Raw genomic sequence first — 20,776 nt, forward strand, 5'->3', positions numbered from 1 at the left:
TTGTAGTATCCGCGCCTCCCATACCCAACAATAAGGAGTCAAATAAGTACACGAAACGCAGGGTACGGGATTGTTCGCGTAGGTAAAGCGGTCGACTGTGGATCCGAGGATCGTGGCTTCGAATCCCCGTGCCTTATTTTTCGTTTAGACTCCTACACTATTCAGATAATTTTATTTGTAATGATTGTATTAAATACCACGTATACTGCTGATAATGATTAATTTAACTATAAGGCATGTCCTTTGGACGATCTTATACAGCGTCTGTGACCAGGACCAGCGACGCCAAAGCATTCTGCAGTAATGTACTTGACTGTCAGAACTAGCAACTTTTGTCGTACTCTTAGTAGAATGTTATCGCAGTAGAATTTCTGTTGTACTGCGAGTCACTCTTCCCCAATCTCTCAGAAACTACCCTCCGAGCACAGAATACTGTAACTACGGTAACGAATCGTGCCATCTTCGAGTATAGCTCAATCGAAGGAAAATTCAGCACTCTCGCATAAATATCGCGTCGATATTAACTTCTCCTAAACGATCTAATCTTGGATACTAACACACAGCTCCGGGCTAGTTGTATATATTCGATTCTGTTTAACGCCGAGCTCCGTACGTGTATCACGATTAAATAGTAGAAACATACTCGATCTCCCCCAAGGCATGTAATATCAGAGGTAAATGGAAGATAACGAACTGACAACGTTAAACTCGTACGATAAATTCACTAAGTTCTGGCCCGCCTCAGCGGAACGTGCACACGGCGGAATGTATTAACGTCGCCGGCGAAGATTTACGGCGCATCCGGCTTAATTTCTTAAAACGCTGCAGTCTGAGGCGCTGCAACACCGATGTCGTTCAATTATTAAAGCTTCGCCCTGCAAAGTAGAGGCGAAACGTTCGCCCGATTTATTCGATTTTCGAAACGCTGCGCCTTTATCGTGATTTGCGCCACCGTGAGACTTTCTAGATAACTGTAGCACAGAGAGAACATTGTTCTAGTCGTAGAATAGTATTTGATAACGATGACGACGAGATGCAATTATTTTCTATCTAAATTTCGAAAAGAAAGCCTTGATTATTAGAACTTGTTCCTCGCCCAAAGTGACGGTAATTTCGTCGCCCGCGTATCGAAGCATCGCACCAAAGGTTCGCTAACAAATATCCCATTCGCGCGGTACCTCGTAAATCTCGCGCTAATTTCGCCAGCGAAAATTGGCCGACAGCCAGAATCGCGAAAAAGTTATTCGTCCTCGGAATAATGTCGTTTTCCAGCTAGCGACTGTCGAACGCCGCGACGCCGCCCGCGGCACGGCTGTTTCCTGATTCGCGATTCTTCCAGGAACAACACCACGTCATCGTCGCGAGCAGCTAGCAGCCCCCAAAGAAATCGTGCTCGCTCTCGCTATTCTAAAGCTGCGGTGCGCCATGACGACTGGGCGTTTCACGCATTCCGCGCATTCCCTCGTTTATTTTAATTCTGAAAATGCGCATTAAGTGCGAATTTTGCCACCGCGAACGTTGGAATTCCACGAATAACACCGTTTTGTCGAGCGTTCGTTAAATTGCTCAACCCTCGAAATCGAGACGTATTCGTTGGGAATTGTAGGATCGCCAAGTCGAGGTAACAAAGTTGACTGGAAGAAATTGAGAACGTTTCCATGAAGATGAAGTTTATTATCGTGGAAGTGGGTGTATTTGGGGATCGAGTTATTCGAAACCAACGACACGATGGCTTAAACTTTCCCTACTTTCCCGTGGGCGACGTAATACAATATTTCAATTTCGTCAAAATGTCTGACCTCGATTACGGAAATTGCTTGAATTGGCACGAAACGACCCTGCAACGAATATCAAGGAGGTATTGTCTCCGACCAGAGCCAGCACGCCTCTTCCCAAAATCGCCAAAGTTATGGCTGGACTGGGTCGCCGTGAAGTACTTCGGTACATTTCGGTACAAAAGTTTCCCAGAGGGAAAACAAAAATTGATAGCATCGAGCTGTTAAATGTAACTCTCCGTCGATCGATGCCCGCTCCAGTTTGTTTCCAAGACCAGCAGACGAACTATCGAGAGCACGGAAAAGCGCAAAGCGTTGGAGAAGTGCTACGTGCAGCGGAGGAAGTTAGTTTCCGTGTGTGAAATAAACGGAGTCAAAATACAAAACCTTCTACTACAGAAAACCAAAGAGCAAGCGCTCGTTCACCGTGCACCATTTTTCGTTTCAACCGCTTTCAGAGATTTAAAAAATATAATATTTCAAGTAAATATTTGACCACGTCGGTGGATGTATTTAACTGCGAATTTAAATTAGAAACGAGACGATTCTTTTTAGTTATTTATAAATTACAGCGATGAAGCTTCAAGGGAGAGCTGAATTAATTAAAATTCAGATATAGATACTCCTACTGATGTAATGAGTCGATTTCTTCGGTTCAGACAAATCGGCTCACAATCCATGTCTGTTCTGATAACGCAGACTGGTCTCGAAAGTGCAAGACTACTAATGAAAAGTCGAGCAAGTGAGAAAATCCTGGACGACTGACGCCAACAAAGGACGCCAAAGTGGGTCTCTCTGAGACACCCAATTCGTCCTTTCACTTGAGGGTTCATGCCCACCCGCCAACTTCCTCGTATATCTACGTAGGAAGGATTCGAGGACAAAGTTCTCTGAAAGTTTCACGGAAGATAGTCGAACGCTTCGAGACAGCCGGGAGGGAGTCTCTGGAAATTCAAAGTTATTATCTGTTAGTAGCAGAAGGCCTTTCGATCCCGCCTTTCAGCTTCCCTTCCCTGGCACTGTATTTACTCGCCTATGCCGGTTAGCGATTAAAACCGGTTCCGATCCAACTTATAATCGTTTCTCGACTTCCCCTGACTTGGCACAGCTCAACTCGAGTGCCAATCATGAAACAGGCAATTAAAATTTAAAGACAACAACTCACCGTGTGTTTTATCCTATTTCTCATTTTGTTATTCAGAACCAACTTTCCCCTGTATTTACCGTGTAGGATTCAGAGAGTACGATGATGCCTGTGTCCGAGAGACGCGACGGTGACGTATGGGCCAGTATTAATAATGCTGGCACGCAAGTAGCAAGCGGCCGCGAAATTCGCGTATCCACGGGTAAATAAATTTATAACGGGTGGGTGGCAGTTTCAGCAGGGCAGATTTCCCAGGTGACGTTTCACGTGCGGACCTAAATACGGTTACAATAATTATTACTGCAACGGCTGGAATATATTTCGGTTCACGTGTTGAGCCTCGCGGACAGCCAAAGTGGAAAATTAATTAACCGCAGGCGCGGATAATGAGGTCGACGTTATTTCAGATGTTCCGTCGAGTGCGTCGTCGGAAACGCGGAAAAATCCTCCCGTGAATATTTACCAAGATCGCGCTGTCTATGCTAGTCTTCCATAAGCCGTTGCAGCGAGGTCGACTAGGATGATCCCTGAATTCCATTGTGAACCGTATATCTCTCTTATTTTATTTCATGCCTTTGTTCGGGGATTCTATTCACCATATTTGAAAATAAAAATAGATGGTTCAAGATGAACGAGATCGGGGGCTGGGGTTGTTCTACAACCTGATTCAGGATTTATCGTCACGAAGACTTATATTACCCTGGTATCAAGGATAGTTTGTGCAGATTATCCAACGAAAAATCGTTACGTCTGCGACCCTCGTTAAAAAGAGTCCAGCAAATGGGAAGAACCAACTCACAGTCCCAGTCCACTAAACCTATGGTTTGTTCTTTTTCCGCGGACGTTGTAAATCGCAGTCGTTAAGAGAATTCGGCTACGTAACCGGCGCTATTTCTTCGGTAGAGCTAAGTAAACCGTCGTCCAATCGATGGGAACCGATGATGCCCTGGCTCGCAAAACAACGCCGTTCTTCCAGCAGCGTTATTAGCGTAGCGGGAACTAAGGACGCTCATCAAACGGAAGAAACAACGGCGCCATCCAAAGGAAACAAGCCTGGGCGTCTTTCAGGGCACAAACTAGCAAATTGCTCCTCGGATAAAAGCCAACGTCGCGAAAACCAGGACAATGGAATACAGCCGTGTGGCATTGTTTCGCGGTGTTCCACGGTCATTATCGTTCCTGGCGAACAAAATCTACCGTGAAAGACGTGCAGGTCGAGGGAACGGTCCTGCAAGTGTCCTTAATTCGTCTTAATCACTTAACGCCTCACGCGATCCTTTTCCTCGCGGGTACCCTAATCGCGAAATCTGGATCAGGGGTTCTCTATTAGGGCCGCATGGCACTGTTTAGTGTATTCTGGACAAGAGCATTAGTGAAAAATATAAGAATATGATACTTCGATTTTGTCTTCTGTAATTTTTAGCAACATGAGCAATCGCGAGAAGGCACGAGGATGAATAAAACATAGAAGGGCTAAAGAAGGATTGAGGAACACTGATCTGTACAACTCGCAATCGCTTCCTTCTCCGTTCGCGTTCACTTTCAGGTCATTTAACGCGACTTGCACTCGCTACCGGATACACCGTTGCTCGCGTCAATATCACGGAACACGAGAAACTGTTTTATCGGATAATGGAGCCCTGTTGCTTTTTAAGAATCGATCCTCAGTCGGTGGTAAATGTAGCGAAGCGAACGAAGCGGTTATCGTGTAGGAATTGGCGTGCAGACTTCGCGTAGTGCGCCCGTGACGAAGTGCCATTGTTGGCTCTGATCGCTGCCTGCGATCGCTTCTGTTGCTTCTGGTGCGGTACTTTGCTGGAGAAGGCCTTTCAATGATATGTCAACCCTAGACGAGGAGGGTTTTTCGTGTTTACCGGTCAGACAATTTTAAAAGCATTCCATTTGTCCCGTGTAAAATACTTCTCAAAATGCTATTTACGTGCCTCTAACTTTCTACGATTAATCAATTATGCCAAGTCGTTTGAACACACTCAGTTACCATAAATAACTTCGATAGTATCCCGCAGGGAGTGGAATCGATAAAATTGAAACGTGGATCGATTTATTTTTTAAAGTGAGGAACAACTCAGCACTTCTGTAGATTTACTGGAAACAACTTCTTCCGAGACGACCGTCCCAACAGTATATCAAAGGAACGCTCGAAACTTGGATCGTTTCGAGCTGGACTCGAGGTCCGAGAAAACCGACGGTCGTTCCACTTGTCCATAATTCATACACGGCCGCATATACGTACAAAGGTAAATTAACGAGCAGCTAGGTATTGCTTTAATAATCGCGGGGACAGCGCCGAGCCAGCAGGAAATTATTGTTAGTCTTCCTTTCAGGAGTGATCTAACAAAGATAGCGCGGCCAGCCGTGCCAGTAAATTACGATGTTTGAATACTCTACAGAAGCTATCTCTCCCACTCTTTGATACAGTATCCCGGCTCTCTATGGATATTCAAAGCAATCGTTCGCGAGTGAATCTCGGCAGGACGAGAGTTAATTAAATATTCCACGGTGATGTTTAAACGTATCCCGAGCACGAGGGCAACTCGAAGGAACCTGTTTGGTCAGAGATAAAGCTGCGACGAGCCTGATTACACACGGACGTGGGCAAGATTCACTTCCGCGGTGACATTCCTTGACCCTTTTCAGCCCTTTTCAATTTTCAGCCATACTTTCCGCAGAGAATATTCGATAACACTTTGCTTTCCTTATTAAGAGGTCAATTTCTTGAGTATTCAATTGCATGAATTATCGGGAAAATTTTTATTAGACACTGCACGTTGCATGTGTTTCCAATACACTCTATGAATATTCGAGTTGTATAAAATGAGTTTTATGAATGAATTAACAAGGTAGAGGAGGTAGAGGAGAATCAATGGAAGTCGCCAGAGTACGTAATTAACATGAAAGTTGTTCATTCACCGCCAACGAATGTATTTTAAATTTCAGATTCGTGTACGGTCGAACGTCGGCGCACGTCATTAATCATTTAATAAATAAAGGACACCAAACATTGTTTCGATTAATATTCCGACGATTACATTTAGTATTCATAAATTCATAACGCCGTTGTATACCGCGGTATCACCATTTTCAATTACACGGGCTGATTTTCCCTTGCTTCCTGTCGATCGAACCTCATTGCCTGCGAAACGAAAGGACCACGCGAGTTTTGTTCACGGAACAAATCAGATTCGACGGTAAACACTCTTGAGGTAAGGAGTACTTTAAATTCTTTAGAGTTTGTCCAACTGTTTTGGCAATATTATCCAATTCCATGTAACTCGATCCGATCGATACCGAATTTTTCTTTCGTTCATTCCAACGATCGCGAACCTCGAATACTTGAATGCATTCGTTGAATTATTTAAACAAGGTCCTCAACTTGGAATATGTATTTCATCCTCGAACGACGAGTCCCTTTTTTTCAGCTCGCTAGGACGAACAGTCTCGTTCCATTGGAATTCTCCTCGTTAAATCGAACTTCGCACGCGTACACGACCGAATAGATTCCTTTCATAGACAAGATACTCCCGCCTCTGGCTCTTTTCAGCGCCTCTTTGATCGGTCGCTGCCTTGTTTCGCCGAGATGGTGCGCGTACGAATGGGCTCCCTTTATCTCCTCGCACTTTGCAAGTAATTGTATCGCTTCAAAAAAAAAAAAAAAAAAAAGAAAGAAAGAAAAAAACAGCCTGTGTGCTCTACCATGGTCAACTGTAATTGGAATTGTTCGAAAGCAATTCGACGGAGGGTCTGCAGAGTTTTTCCGAGAGGGAGTCTTTCCAACAAATGCCTCTAACGTTTGGTGTATAACGATCGCATCGATAAGATGCTCCGTATCGAATTTTTCGAAACACTCTGTGTATATTCATCGTTCGGTACTATTTCAGTTTCACACGCAACGCATTAACGACTCGTAGAAGCGAATCGAGAACGCCACCACCCTCTCTGGTTGGCCGCCCCCAGCTGTCCGCTCGTATTTGCAGGCGAGCGTATTACCCAACTCCCGATAACGGATCGCCGTTACTTTCGTTATTTCCATTTACACAGCACGGACCTTTCCAGAGATCCCGCGATACCTCGACACCTCGAACGTCGATTCGCCAACAGCGACTCGTGGGTAGAAACAACTCTGGCCTCGAATAGTCCTATTTCCTGTCGATAGGTCATTTGGAACTATATGGATCTGTCCAGTTCGAAGCTCTAATAACGACAATTTATATAGAAAATTACCGGTACTTGATTTTCCCACGAATTTCGTGCTTTGAAGCGGTAATGCCAATTCCTGGGTACGGAGTACCGGGTGGCTCTGAATGCTTAATGCGAAACGCAGCGAATCCCTTGTGCCTCGCTTTCCCGGAGCAACGAAACGCGGAAACACGCGCAACAAGGTAAGTATGACCACCAATATGTTCTAAACTATCGAGAGAAGCAGCGACCTCGATATTCTTCGAATCGATACCCTTTGTCGCGATCTCGATGATCCTTTATCGGTGCATCATCCGCCCGGGTCCAGGATCAGCGAGCATTAATGCAATTAGCCTCGCCCTTCGCTCGAAGCGTGCCGGTGACAAATTCCCGGGCTTACGGGCTCCCTCGGCAAGCAAAGAAGATATATCTTCGTCGAAACTTTGAATCTCGGATATTCACTTAGCGGAATTCGGTTAAAGAGGTCCGCGGGGAGCGGGCGGCATAAGTACTTCATAACTCCATAAATATTGACTTTATTGAAGCTTGTTAGGGACGCGAGGGATCCCGCTCCGCGGGAAGAATGTCGCAGCACGATTCAAGTTTGTTTTCAGCTCTTGTCGTTTTAAAGATTTCGAGTCTGTCTTAAGTTTCTTCGTCGAACAAACTTCTGTATACTTTCACGCTAGAGGAGACACGAATCTCTTCTCTATAGTTTTATCGATTTCCACGCAACCAGGTCCCGATAGTCTCCGCAGTTGCGGTAAGAAGGTTCCGTTTCCTGCGGCATGTTCAACGTCAATGTTTCAGGTTGTTTCGCTCGTCGAGGTATCCATTAGGAGATCGTCGCGTCTTAAGAGCCGCGCACCGATATCCGGTTGCCACTTAACGAGATTGTAACCGAATGGATTCGTTCACCGTGCGGTAACAATGTTGTTTATCTTCCGCGAGGCGAAATGAAACGTTCTTTTACAGGATCTGACAGCAGAGCCTGGAGAACGGTGGGTGGTCCGTCGCGAGACCTTTTACTTCGCCTTGCCTCGAGCGTACCTTTGATTCCTGTCATCCGAGAAACGAGGCGCTCGTCTCGAGGTGGGTCTCCGCTTACAAACGAACTCTGCGACCAACGTCCTGCGACATCCGTCCGCTGACCTGTCTTAACGACGTCAAAGTAGGACAACGAAGGAGACGCGACGCGAGGACACGGCTGACGTCCACGAGTTATCGAATACGGAGCCGTGTCCTGGCATCGATATTCGAGGAGTTGGCAGCTGTCGCCGCGTCGAGAGGAGAGGACGAGACAGAGGGCTAGGGTGGAAAAAGAGGGGTGACGAAAAAAAAAAGGACGAAGTACGAGAGTGTCAATCGATACCGTTTCCAACCCGCTCCGCGCCTAAACCACATCGATAGGGTCGCCTACGAATCGTTCTTGCACCGTGCTTTTCACCGTCCTCACGCTTTGCTGACATAGCACTCGAGGGCTGCTATTGGTGGGTTCGTGCCTCGCTATCGTAATCTATTCGCTCGGCTCGATCGGTTTCAGGGCGAGCCATCCACGAAGTCTATTGCTGCTCTGGATTAACGAGCCCTCTGCGTGTGCCCTCCGCGTCAATAAATACTGGGTTGCGGAGCAAGTTTCCATCCCAGGATGGGGATTAATTTTTTAAATGCACCTGGTTGTGCTTAGAATTAATTAACGGGGTGTCCTGAGAGATAATCGGAGAACTTGCCTCGTCGACACTGAAACTTTTTTACTTTTAATTATTGCACGTAAACTTCACGCTATTCGAGTGTATAAACCACTTTGTCCATCTGTGAATTCATTGAAATTCAAAGTACGCTACTGGTATATGTGCTTGTACATCAAGACTGCCTTGATCTAGAAAGCATCGAGTAGTTTCATTCCGAATCTCGTCAGATATGTTGAGATTAATCGAACAAATCGAATCATATCGAATGAATTTAAACGCAGAGGTTCATCCATTCCCTTTCAACATTTCACTTGCGAAGGCACGCTCGAGATAATAACAAACGGAAGACTTCCCTCTAAAAGGCCAGTTAATTTTCCTCCATAAACTCTTCGCGAGACCGTTAAGCACACAATGAAATGAACTGTCGCGAGACTGATTCTCCTTGTTGAAAAAAAATTCTCTTTCACAACGACGGACGAGGTTGCTAGACGTCTCTCGAGGAAATTTGATAACAACGACTCGTTTGCGTCCCGTAATGGAGAGCAACGTTTCCAAGAGTTCGTCCTTTCTTCTCGCGCACAACGCGTAAACAGTTTTCAGTCTTTGTCCTTCGTTGGATAGACGAGCTGTAAAGTCGCCGGGATTATCTCGAAAACGCGACGGATAGATTAGCGTTGTTAGCTGCGCAATGTCCAACGGGGGAGCAAGAAATTCGGTGCATAGGATTAGGGTGCATTAGCTTATTGCCTTCAAAGTAATGGCGAGGCGTCGATTATGTTTTTTTTTTTCCAAGAAACCAACGCATGGTACAAATGAGACCTGTGTTTTAAATAAATGGAACACTGGAACAATATCGAAGCTTCGAGTCAACGGGTAACTAAAGCTCTCCTTGTGATCGTGGGTGGACTTTGATTCATTTCTAGGCAGGTCGGTCAATCGTTGAGCCAGGAGTCTCGGGGAATTGGTGCGCCTGGCGAACTGGACCTATTACCAAATTAGCGAACCCAACCCTTAGTCCGGTTTACGGCTCGGTACATACCGACCAGACTTCAATCGGTGAATTCAAAGGAGCCTTGTGCTCGATGGTACATGGAAAACGATCTCATTATTCGCTCGAATAACAAATTATATAGCATGCCCCCATCCTTGTATCAAAAATTAAAAAATTAATCTCTGCAGGAGCGTGTGCATCGAGAACGCGTATGAAAAATCCAAACAACCCAGGCCGCTTTATCATCGGGATAGAATGGACTCGAAACTCTCGACGAAGCGGATAAAATGCTTGGAGCTGGTGTATCCGCCGCTGAGAAGCTGCCGTAAGATCAGCAGGCCGGAGGCTGTCGGTTTGTGCCCTGAAATTCAAATATCTTCCACCGTTGCACTTGGCGCTCGTTCTACGTAGCCGAAGGCTCATCTGCCAATCACGGTATACCTCGCTGGCTTTTCATCCTGTTTCGCGTGCTCGTAAATGCACGCGCATACGCCTCGTACGTGAAACCCACCCATCTCAACGAAGCCACGAGCGCATCGTCTCTGTATTGTACCTCCGCCTGTTAAAGTTCCACCTCCCCAATTTTCTACATCTTTTCCTCGCCGCAGGAACACACGAAAAAGTAAGCATTCGTATTTAAGTAAAATTAACGTGGGCACGGCGGTTGTTTCCTCTCTGCTGGAATCTCGGACGGGAAAAGTCGGGGCTGGGAAGTCTCGCTTCGACTCGTCCCATCGATTATCTTCCCGTTCAAAGCTCGAATCCGACTGCAACGCGTTGATCTGTCCGTTGGTGGCGCTCCTTCGCGTTGGTGATAAGTACGAAAGTTAGTGGAAGGTGTAGAATAGTACCCTACTCGTGCGAGAGTCAAAGCTGGAGATGGAAGTGCTCCTAGGCCTTCTAAAGCTAACTCTACTTTAAATAACACAAGTTAATACCGACTTTTGACTCAAAAGATTGAACATACCCCAAAGCAAACGAGAATACCCCAGTGGCACGAGCTACATCGCACTTCCATCACCAGCACCGCGCGCTGTACATAACATTTGCATAATACACTGTGCTCAGCACTCTTGATTCAACATTCGGTAACCCTTGCGTTACAGGCCTGTCTCAAACGCTTGTCACTCGCACACAACCATCCCCGCGGATATATCTCGCACCTACGGTGTCTGGAAATATTCCCCAGCTCCGTCATCGCCGCGAACAAAGATTACACTCGACAGAGCGCTTCTCCGAGGCGTAACTCGTAAGACGGCGCGTAAACTTCAGACGCAGTCGCGTTATTTATCGTCATCCCTTAAGTAATCTTCATTAAAAGCCTTTGGAGACTTTGTTTACAAAATCAACGACGCCTGCTGTCGCCGCAACGTGTACTTCTGGCGAAAATGGAGTTCCCCGTCGTTTCGAGAGGCGTGTGCTCGTACGTTGGCGAATGTCGTTGCGAGAAGATTGCATCGAAACGGGGCGCATAGGGGTTGGTACACATGGCCGCGCGTCTCGGAGGAGTGTGACGAGGAAGGAGGGTGGGATAAGCATATAAGCACGGGCCGTTAAGGTAATTAATAGCCAGGTTCGACGAAGTTATTGCCTGGCTTTATATCCCGTCGCTCGTCTAAGGAGACTACAACATCGTTAGGGGATATATTTATGAAACAAGGTACGGTTTGTTCGCGGAAATGTTCCATTCGAACTGGTGTCCGCGCCAATTTTCTTACGAGCCATCATTGCGATTCGATTCTGGTGTTTTTAATTTATTTTTGTTTGTACAGTAGGCAAGCTTCTGAAGAAAGGAGACGAACGTCAAAGAAACCAATTACAGTCTCGAGTAAACAATCAGCTTAGGAAATCGTCGAACGGTAGACGAAAAAGTTCTTCCCTTCCATTTGGACATTACACGTGCAACGTTCGTGGAATCCGATGAGAGTAGCAGTTCCGTCAGTTTTACAAAACGGTAAACGACGATCGGACGATATTTACGCTCTAATAATCACCACGTAGCTAACGGAAGCCAATGAATCGCATTTATATCGACGAACGTGAAATCCAGTTTATGGGAATAATCGAAACGTTCGAATGATACAAGCAACGACTTTTTAAGTCAATTTCACATACGACTTGTCCCCTCCCCGCTGGATTGTCGCACATTCAACGTTCATTTTATTAAACGATCGGCAACGATCGGCAAAACGTTCAACCATTTTCACGTGGAATTTCACCAAAAGTCAATATTAATCAATAAACATTTTCAGCACGGATTATTTCGTTGCGGTTGCAGGTGAATAACAATTGCTGAATAACATTTCGAACACGTGTTTTCCTTTCATCGATACACAAAAACGGTACATTGATAATATTCTGTGAAATTTTACCGAAGTGATCTCATTTCAGCCTTCACCATGGGAGACACAAAAGCGAATGATGAAGTTTCTGGATGAAGTTTGCGCGAATATTAAAAAAGGAGATGAGAAATGTAGCGGTCTAAAAAAATCAGAAGTCAAACTTCGTTTTGAAATAGTTTTCTCCGTAGCATCGTCTCGACTGCAAAAAGGGTAGAAGTTAATGTGACTGCTCAAGTTTGGGAAAACCAATATTTTACCAAATCGCTATCCGTCACCTTCCCTCCCGCCCAAAAAATTGGATTTACGATCAAATTTCGGAGTTCCAGTTTTCTCCTCTCAAAAAATCGCCCAATTTTTTGGACCGTTCAGTTTTTAATTCCGGTGACAAGAATTGTTCGGTTGACAGAGTTTGAGAACAAAAGCAGTTTTCATGCGTCGCTGCGATAGAAGACGGACTGGTTTGGGGGCTACGCTTATAAATTCGAGACGAGCATTCAGTTCAACATTCAGAAATGTTTACGCTTGATATCTGTATCAAATTTTAACCATCGTCTCATCTCATTTCGTTCAACGATTGTTCGAAAACACGAAGACTCTTTTATTCAGGTCTACAAGTCATTTGCTTCGATTGGTTTCGAAACTTGTCAGACTCCGTCCTTGTATCGAATCGTTAAATTCTACTTTGTTTCGCCATCCAGTGCGCTCCATCTGCTTAGTGGCAAGTTTTACTGCCGGACAGCCATCCCCAACCGAGCTCGCACCAATTCGATAAGCGATGCTCTACTTTTTCCTCCTATCGATACCCGCGCGATAGTCTGCCAGACATCAATTTTATGCATTATTTTCATCAAACGTTCGTAACCTGACAACGACCGATCAAACGAGAAAATATAGGACGTAGAATTCATCTTTTACCAAAAAATTGATCGAAGCATGACCCATTAACTCCCAATTTCTCAAAGCACTCTCATAACGCGAACTTGATCGTTTCCCTGAGCAAAAATTTATGTCGAGCCATCAATGGACGACAGAAAAATTTAATTTCGTCGTTGGTCTTTCGGAATTTTGTTGTGGAAAGAGGACATATATTGGGCCAGCAATTTTCTGGAACAGCCTGTTGTGAGATCCGCCGATAAAGCGATCGTAATGCTCTTGGGAAGATGAATTCTCCTTGGTTTTCGGATGTCGAGGCTTTTTGCTGACCCGTCCTCAGTCGACGGCGCGTCGAAATTGGAAATTTTTCATGTAGATCACCCTGACACGGGGCACACGTTCTCGCTCGCTTTCTTGCGCCCGCCATCTCGGGGTATATCTTACCCTACTTTTGAATATTACTTCTGCGATTGACACGCTTTACCTTTCTCGGAAACGTCAGGCGCGGCGTCGTAAAAAATGAATCGAGAAATCCGTGAAACTCGTTCGCATTAATAACGCTCGCGATAAAGGTTGAAAATTGAAAACATATTTTATACATCCCCTCGTTAAGCTGAGACATAAAAATCGATTTCTTTCCCAATTCCTTCCTAACGATAGGACCTCCCCCAAGCTTAATATTCTTTCACTGATAAAGCGAGGCGACGGGAGCAGTACGTAAAATTATATTAAGGTATCAGTCCCATTGTCCGAGGTTTAATGTGCGCCGTCCAACGTTTCTTACGATAAGTATATTTTACTGCGTCCGGGAGACCTGTAGTTATATTTCGCGGCGTGAAGTTGCACGAAGGGAGAAAAGCGAACGTCGTGCGAGAGAGACGAGAGCCCTCTTTCCATATTTTCTGGGAATACGCTAGGCACGAGTACGCGGTCGTAATATTAGATAAAAGCTCTCAAAATTGCATTTTCGGCCGCCCTTGTTCCGGGCTTCCTGCCGCGGTAAATCGGATTTTCGAATTTGCTAGGTGCATGCACTCAAAGAGTTCAGGCAAATCATACTCAGACCCGAAAAAGCCGACCGTCTGGCTGTTACTGAATATTTAATGTGGATTCTCCTCGCGTACGTGTGCTGCCACCCAGCACTGGCTAAATATACGACTTAATAAATGACCAGAGATATTTGTCCGTCCGGAAATTAAACCCGCGTGTACAGTTTGGCGAATTGAAACAGGGAAATGACGTCGTCCATTACTAGTCGATAACGAAGGAGTTACGAATATTAATCTGTCCTGCGAAATGAAGGAAACAGAATTTTAAAAATGATATCTTGAAAATCATCAAGATTAAGAATAATAAAACTTTATGCTTTGATAGAAACATAAGTATAATTAAATTCATTCCTGACAAGTCGATTGAACCAAAAAGAATTATTTTCTTTCAAAGGTATAGTGAAATGAAATTGATGGAACGGAGGGTTGAAAACAAGGGTAGCCTGCTTTCCTCGGAATGTCTTCCACAACTTAGAATCAATTCGCCGCGACGTTTGGCCAGAAGTAAACATTTCCTCGGTCGAAAATAATTCAACTGGCGCCTGAAAAGTATGCAGGAACTTTACCAAGGTGTAATTTTTCATCGCCGCGTATTCCAGCCGAGGAACTTTTCCGCGAGCGCGTGAAATTTTGATACGCTCCCATGCTGCTGGCATTTCCTATTACTATTTCGCGACCGTGTAATTCGCAACTCGCCCACGCGAGAAAATTTCTCCCACCGAATGCGGTTTGGCTCTTACTCATTGACTCTTCTTCTCCCCGCTGGGCCATCAGCGACGAGTGTTGTCATTCCGACGGATTCGAATTTGAATTTTTTCCCGTTGTAAACTCCAGGGAATATTTCGGAAACGGCACGAACCGCCAGGAAACGAACAGCTCCCAGAGCGAAAGTATATTTAGAGATGCAATCAGTTTTGCAAGCTGTCGAAAAGAAGAAGCTTCGAAATTGCTGGCTGCGCTGGCCCTGTCCCTGGTAATTCGCAATTTCCTTTTACTTTCACTCCCTTGCTAAATGTACTCGTAAAATGGGAACGAAGGTAGCTTCGTTTCGAATGCATAATTTCTGGACAGGCAGAAAAGAGAAAATCTTTAAAATCTCATTCTATAGACTATGCCTAACCGAAAAATCAATTTTACGGAACCTCTACTATGGAAATGATTGAATATCTCAGTCGTGTGCTCGGATCTCGATTAATCGCCTCAGGTTCGATCCCTTCAAACCAGAAATTGCAGAAAAGATATTGCACCGCACAGAATAATTTCGAAAGCATGGTCTGCTAATCGTTGAAAGTATGGAACGCGTTTCGAAATGCAGAGCCGAGCCAAAATCAGCTGGTAAAAACGTTTCGTCTCGTGGAATGAAAAAGTAATCAGCTGTGGCGGCACGACAAATTATTCCTCGAGTATGATTACGCATAAAAAAACGAGATAAAGAAAAAAAATGAAGACGCCGCGCTTAGCAACGTATCATGCGAGGCTCGCATGTTTGGTTTATTCGTGGCGCTTTCATTCGCAAAAGTGAGGCGCAAAAGTGTGCATCGCTGTGCAACCGCTGGGTGATCAGCGAAACGAGATGAAGGCGGTCGATTCATAATGCACCGGGCTCCTATGAAAATGGTATGCGCGTATTTCCGAGCTTTACAGAGTACGAAAGTGCTTCTGTGTCCATTCCATTGCGAGACTGAAAAGCAGATAGGAAGCTGCACTCTCGAGTTCATTTCCGTTCCACTCGTGGCCTCGTACTGTCGCATCAAAAAACATCATAAAGTCGGTACACCCGTCCCGGCTGCCAACCCTTGCATCGACTCGAGGTCGACCTTTCCAACGCCACCGACCAACCCTCCTATTTCACCCCCTCCGCATACGACCGTTTCTCTCTCTTCTCGTACTCCATATTTCAATTTTTTTTACCGCTTTTCAATTCGATAATGCTTCTAACTCGTTCGGTAGTATACTCGATTTTGCTTTCTCTCTGTACAGTATCGTCGCTTCCTTCATTCCTTTTATGAAACGGAAGTTTGCATTGTTTTAAAGAATTTAGCGTGGAAAAGGTTCCATTGACGAGATCGTGTTAACGAGTAGTAAGTATTAATATCCTCGACCGTATAGCGTGCAATTGTTTTTTCCTTGCAGCTCTTTCGAAACAGAAAACCGAATTCCAGTTTTTTCACGCACATAAGACAATCGACATTTTTCATTCCAGAGCTATTTCAAAAATATGGGACTAGGAACGGATGAGCATCGTGCGTCTGGTATTTTTCGGCTGTTGCATTTAGGAATTCAAAGAGCACACGCATTCCCGTACTGCTACGATATTCCTGCACTCATTGCAAAAAATTGTAGTGTTTTTTCCAACATGAATACAGCTTTCTCTCTTGTGGTACATTGCCACTGGTATCCACCAGTTGAAATAGTAATTAAAGGTCTGAGCATCGCAACAATACAAGCCAAAAGGAAAACAGATAATTGAACTACACTTTGATTTCACACTGAAACGATGCCTAAATTTTTTTACCTTTTCTTACTCGAATACGAGATTTAATCTGATTTTCCTTGATTAATGAGGTCAGTCGCGCTTCGATCCTCCTTTCTGAAATACCACTGCCGAGCATCGTTCATGAATGTTCCAAGCGAAGACGAGTGCCGTGTGCAGTGGTGTGATATCTCGAACGCGCTGTACTCTTCGCATTAAAGTTAATTGTTCAAGAGTGTCGATCGAGTGACTTGGTCCTCTACATTCGGGGAGGGTTATTCGATCGACATTTTCTCTGCGATGACACTCCAAGGGAGAACGATGAACTCCTTCTTTACTAATTAATTTCTTTATCGCACTCCAGTGGAATTATATTCGAAGCCAGGTTAACGATAGCTATATAGCTCCAGCTCGTCCCAAAGTCATAAATGATTTAAATTATTCAAAGAAAGTAGCCGTGTGTTTGAAGTAATTTATTTTATTGGTCACTGAACAATAATAATCAGACCCCTATTTTTCTGCGAAAGGTACATGCAAATAACAAGCGATCAAGTACTTTTGAGCGATAGTCTAGTTTCGTGTTTGCACAGCAGTTTCATGCGATGACAAATGCAATCCATGACATATATTTCGAACCAGTCGCCAATAACTTCAACACATTTGTCATCGCGAGAAACTGCTATGCAAAAATTAAACTGTACTACCATTCGAAAGTATTTGATTTGACGCTTGCTACGCGTAGATTTAAAAAAGTGAAATATCCGTTGGCGAATATATGAAATAATCGGCTTCAGAAGAGTGCGGACAAAAAATTGGGCACGTGGCATTTTTGTAAGGACTTGTTATCAATTTTAGGAATATAGGTCTCCCGTAGAATATTCTACGTTTAGCAAAATTGTCGTTGGAAAAAACGCATCCTCGCCTTAGTCACAGCGCACTTTCAACGCGTTTCTTTCTGCACAGCATTTCAAATTGCGCCACGATTCAAGGAATATGATACCGTTGCGAGAATTTCCGTACAATTCCACCGGACGGTGTTCATGCTGAATGGTTAACAGCGGGAATTTCGGTTCTGGCCGAGTTTCCCTTTCATTAAACTTATTTAGAATCTTCCCGAACTGGGACGTCTATGCGCGCCCCTTTTAGAGGAATCGAGCTACGATCGCGCGCCACGAATACACAGGATTTCAAATTCAATTTTGTTGGGCGGCTCCATACGCTACCCGTCGATATTTCCAATTTAATTTCGTCTGAATGGAGCATCGTACTTTAGTAAATATATTCTCAAATTATTTTCGAACATTTTCCAGAAGTGTCCCCGCAATAAGGAGATATAATGAAAACAGTGTCGCGAGCTTTCGACCAACCATTTTTTCGTCGTTCGAATAAAATTGTGACCAGCTCCGCTTCAAAGTTGGCGAATCCCCTTTCAAACTTGTTTCTTTAAGGTTGCTCTTCCTTTCTTCCCTTAAATGGGACAGCACTCTGCTTAATTTTCGGGTAGTGAGTATTCCGGATTCGTAATTCAGAACGTTTTCAATTTACTTTTGTTGTTTCGCCGCTGCTCGGGATTCCCCGATATTTTTAAATAATTTGAAATCCGTAGGCGGAAGGTAGCGAGCCCGATACGTATCAATTCCCAATCATTCGGTTAAAATGTCGGTAAAGGAGACATCGGGACACATTGTCGCTGGTGTTTGGAAGATGTTCCCGCAAGTATTTCTTGGAGAATCGATACTATTCGGACGTTGAGTATCATTGGTAGCCGGGAAGAATGCCTCTGAGGGATATACTTGGTTCGAATAGTTTTGTTCTACCATCTGTGCATCTTTGGTACAGCACAGACAAAATCATTCGGTCCGGGTGGATCCTTTAAAGCCATTATTCTCGGTTGCCAATCGCTCCTTGAAGACATGACTGAACAATACAATTACGTGGCTTCCCTATTGTTGGAGTTGTGGATCGTTCAAATATCGCTAATACTCGTTTGAATATTTTGTTAATTATTATTTATTATATATTTTGAAAATTTGAACCCAATCGCACAGTGTACGGCAGTGTATGGCAGAAACTTTAAAATTCTTGTTCTGAAAACGACCAACAACGAGATTGAAAACGTTGAGTTTTATAAACGCTCGAATGGCTGCTAAAGTAACCAATTTACGAAAATAAATAATCACAACCATTCATTCTTATCGGTCTCTACGTTCTTGGTGTGCAACGAATTAAAAGTTTTCGAATGGGAGTCGGAGTAATACCGTAAAGCAAAGTTGGAGAAAAATAAAGGAATTCCAGTTCATAAGGTAATGATTGTGAATTGGAATTCTTCGTCTGGACCTTCGATTCTTCCCATTTTATAAATTCCCGCGTGACTCGACGATTATCGTATTTTTCTTCCTTTCTATCTCTTATTTCTCTGCAAATTCTTATTATATAAACGACAAAAAATTGTGTTAACGATATACGAGTAAACGAGAGTGTTAGCTTCGGCGACAAGAAAAACAAATTTCGTCCCTATTAATTTAAAAACATGAAGTATCCAACTGTGTAGCAAAGGCACAATGAAGTATGGCAACGAAATAGAACACAGGGAACACACTATACTTCCTTTACCGCAGTGAACGTGTTAAACGGAAGAGAACGAGAAACGTAACGGTAACGTTTTGAGCACGAAACTTTAAATTAAAGAGTCGCGAACATAAAGAGGTGGCGTTTCCTCGCTACGCGGAAAGTTATTAAACTTCAACTGCGACGAACGAAACTTCATACAACGATCGCTTACTCGACGATAAATTGTATTAATAGCAATAACGTTCTGCAGAATGCAGAGCTCCCAACGAAATTGCAGGCGCGTCTACGTCTGCAATTATTAAAATCTGAAGGATAGATGCCCAGAGCATGCTATTAACTATCAAACTTCAGTAAATAATGCAGATGCAACGAGCAGTGATTTATTTTTGCAAAGTACAAGTAACACGTTCCTGAAAGTTTAAAATTTCAGAGACTAGTTGAATAATTAATCAAACTTTGCGCCATAGCGTGGACAATTATACATTGTGAAATAATTTAAACGTTCATAATATTTTCTATTCGATTGTGTTAAAGCGTTAAAAATACAAGATGTCCATTAGTGTAAAATTTTTCATCTTCCTTTACGACACCGTAACCGAGAAGCACCATTGTGTCACGGCTGGCTGCGTTTATCACTTTTCCATAATTGTCACGAACGTCACTTCGCCGGAGGTAGATTCATTTTTCCCTGTGAAAGCGTGCGGAACGAAATTGAACGCGATAGAACAGTGCAGTTCAATTAAACTCACGAAACGAGAGCACTTTTATTATTGGAGATTTTCGATGTCCATTCGCACGCCCGTGGAAACGACAAGTCCGACACGTAGCGGAATCGGAGAGCAATTTCTATTGTTTCGGAAACGATGTTTTCTCTTAAGGGACGCTTCCCGTCGAGAGCGTTTCAATTCGAAGGGTGCTTAAAATAAGAGGAATTCGATACACACCCAACGGAGGCTTTTGCGTCTCGATCCAACGCAACGCGACTCCGCAGAGGAGAATACTTCTGTTTTGAAAATTCAGTAATAACTTTGCAGCGTAACTGTGTAATCGCGATAGCTCGCGTCGGAGTCGTAAAATGTAAATGCAATGCAAATAACGCGCGGTATGGTAATTCCAGGAAACGTTTAAAAATAGCGGGAATACTTATTAAAAGCTGCATTTTATTTCTGTCGGCCTCGTGCCCTGTTGAGAACTTTTCCCGAGACTTACAAAAGGTCGCACTTTGTTGAAGCAATTCTAAACATTCCTTTACCATTTTCTCAACGGGAAAAAGTTGTCAGTGCGTGTTTACCGCGTACCAGCTGAACGAGTTTCGCTTGAAAGAACGCTTAAAAAAGTATTCTCGTTTGCAACGTAGTTTCGGGATGTCATTCGAGAAGGTGCATTTAAATTTTTATAGAATTATTTCGTGTAGTTATACGTGGCGTGAAAAAACACCTTTCGGATCGTTCTATTAATTCTACGATTCGTAACTAAAATCTGTATAAAATTTATTGCTTGGTCCCTAGTTCCAATATGTACCTAACACAGAGCGAGCGTTTAACTACAATGAGAAAATTGTTCTTGAACTGATTCGCATAGAAGTACCACGGCGTTCAGCGAACAGACGAAATTGGCAGATCGTAAAACCTTGGCTAAAAACTTTCCAGGCGATTCGAGGAAGTTTTGAT

The sequence above is a fragment of the Hylaeus volcanicus genome, chromosome 3 (genome assembly GCF_026283585.1).
Source record: "Hylaeus volcanicus isolate JK05 chromosome 3, UHH_iyHylVolc1.0_haploid, whole genome shotgun sequence".
Taxonomy (NCBI): Eukaryota; Metazoa; Arthropoda; class Insecta; order Hymenoptera; family Colletidae; genus Hylaeus; species Hylaeus volcanicus.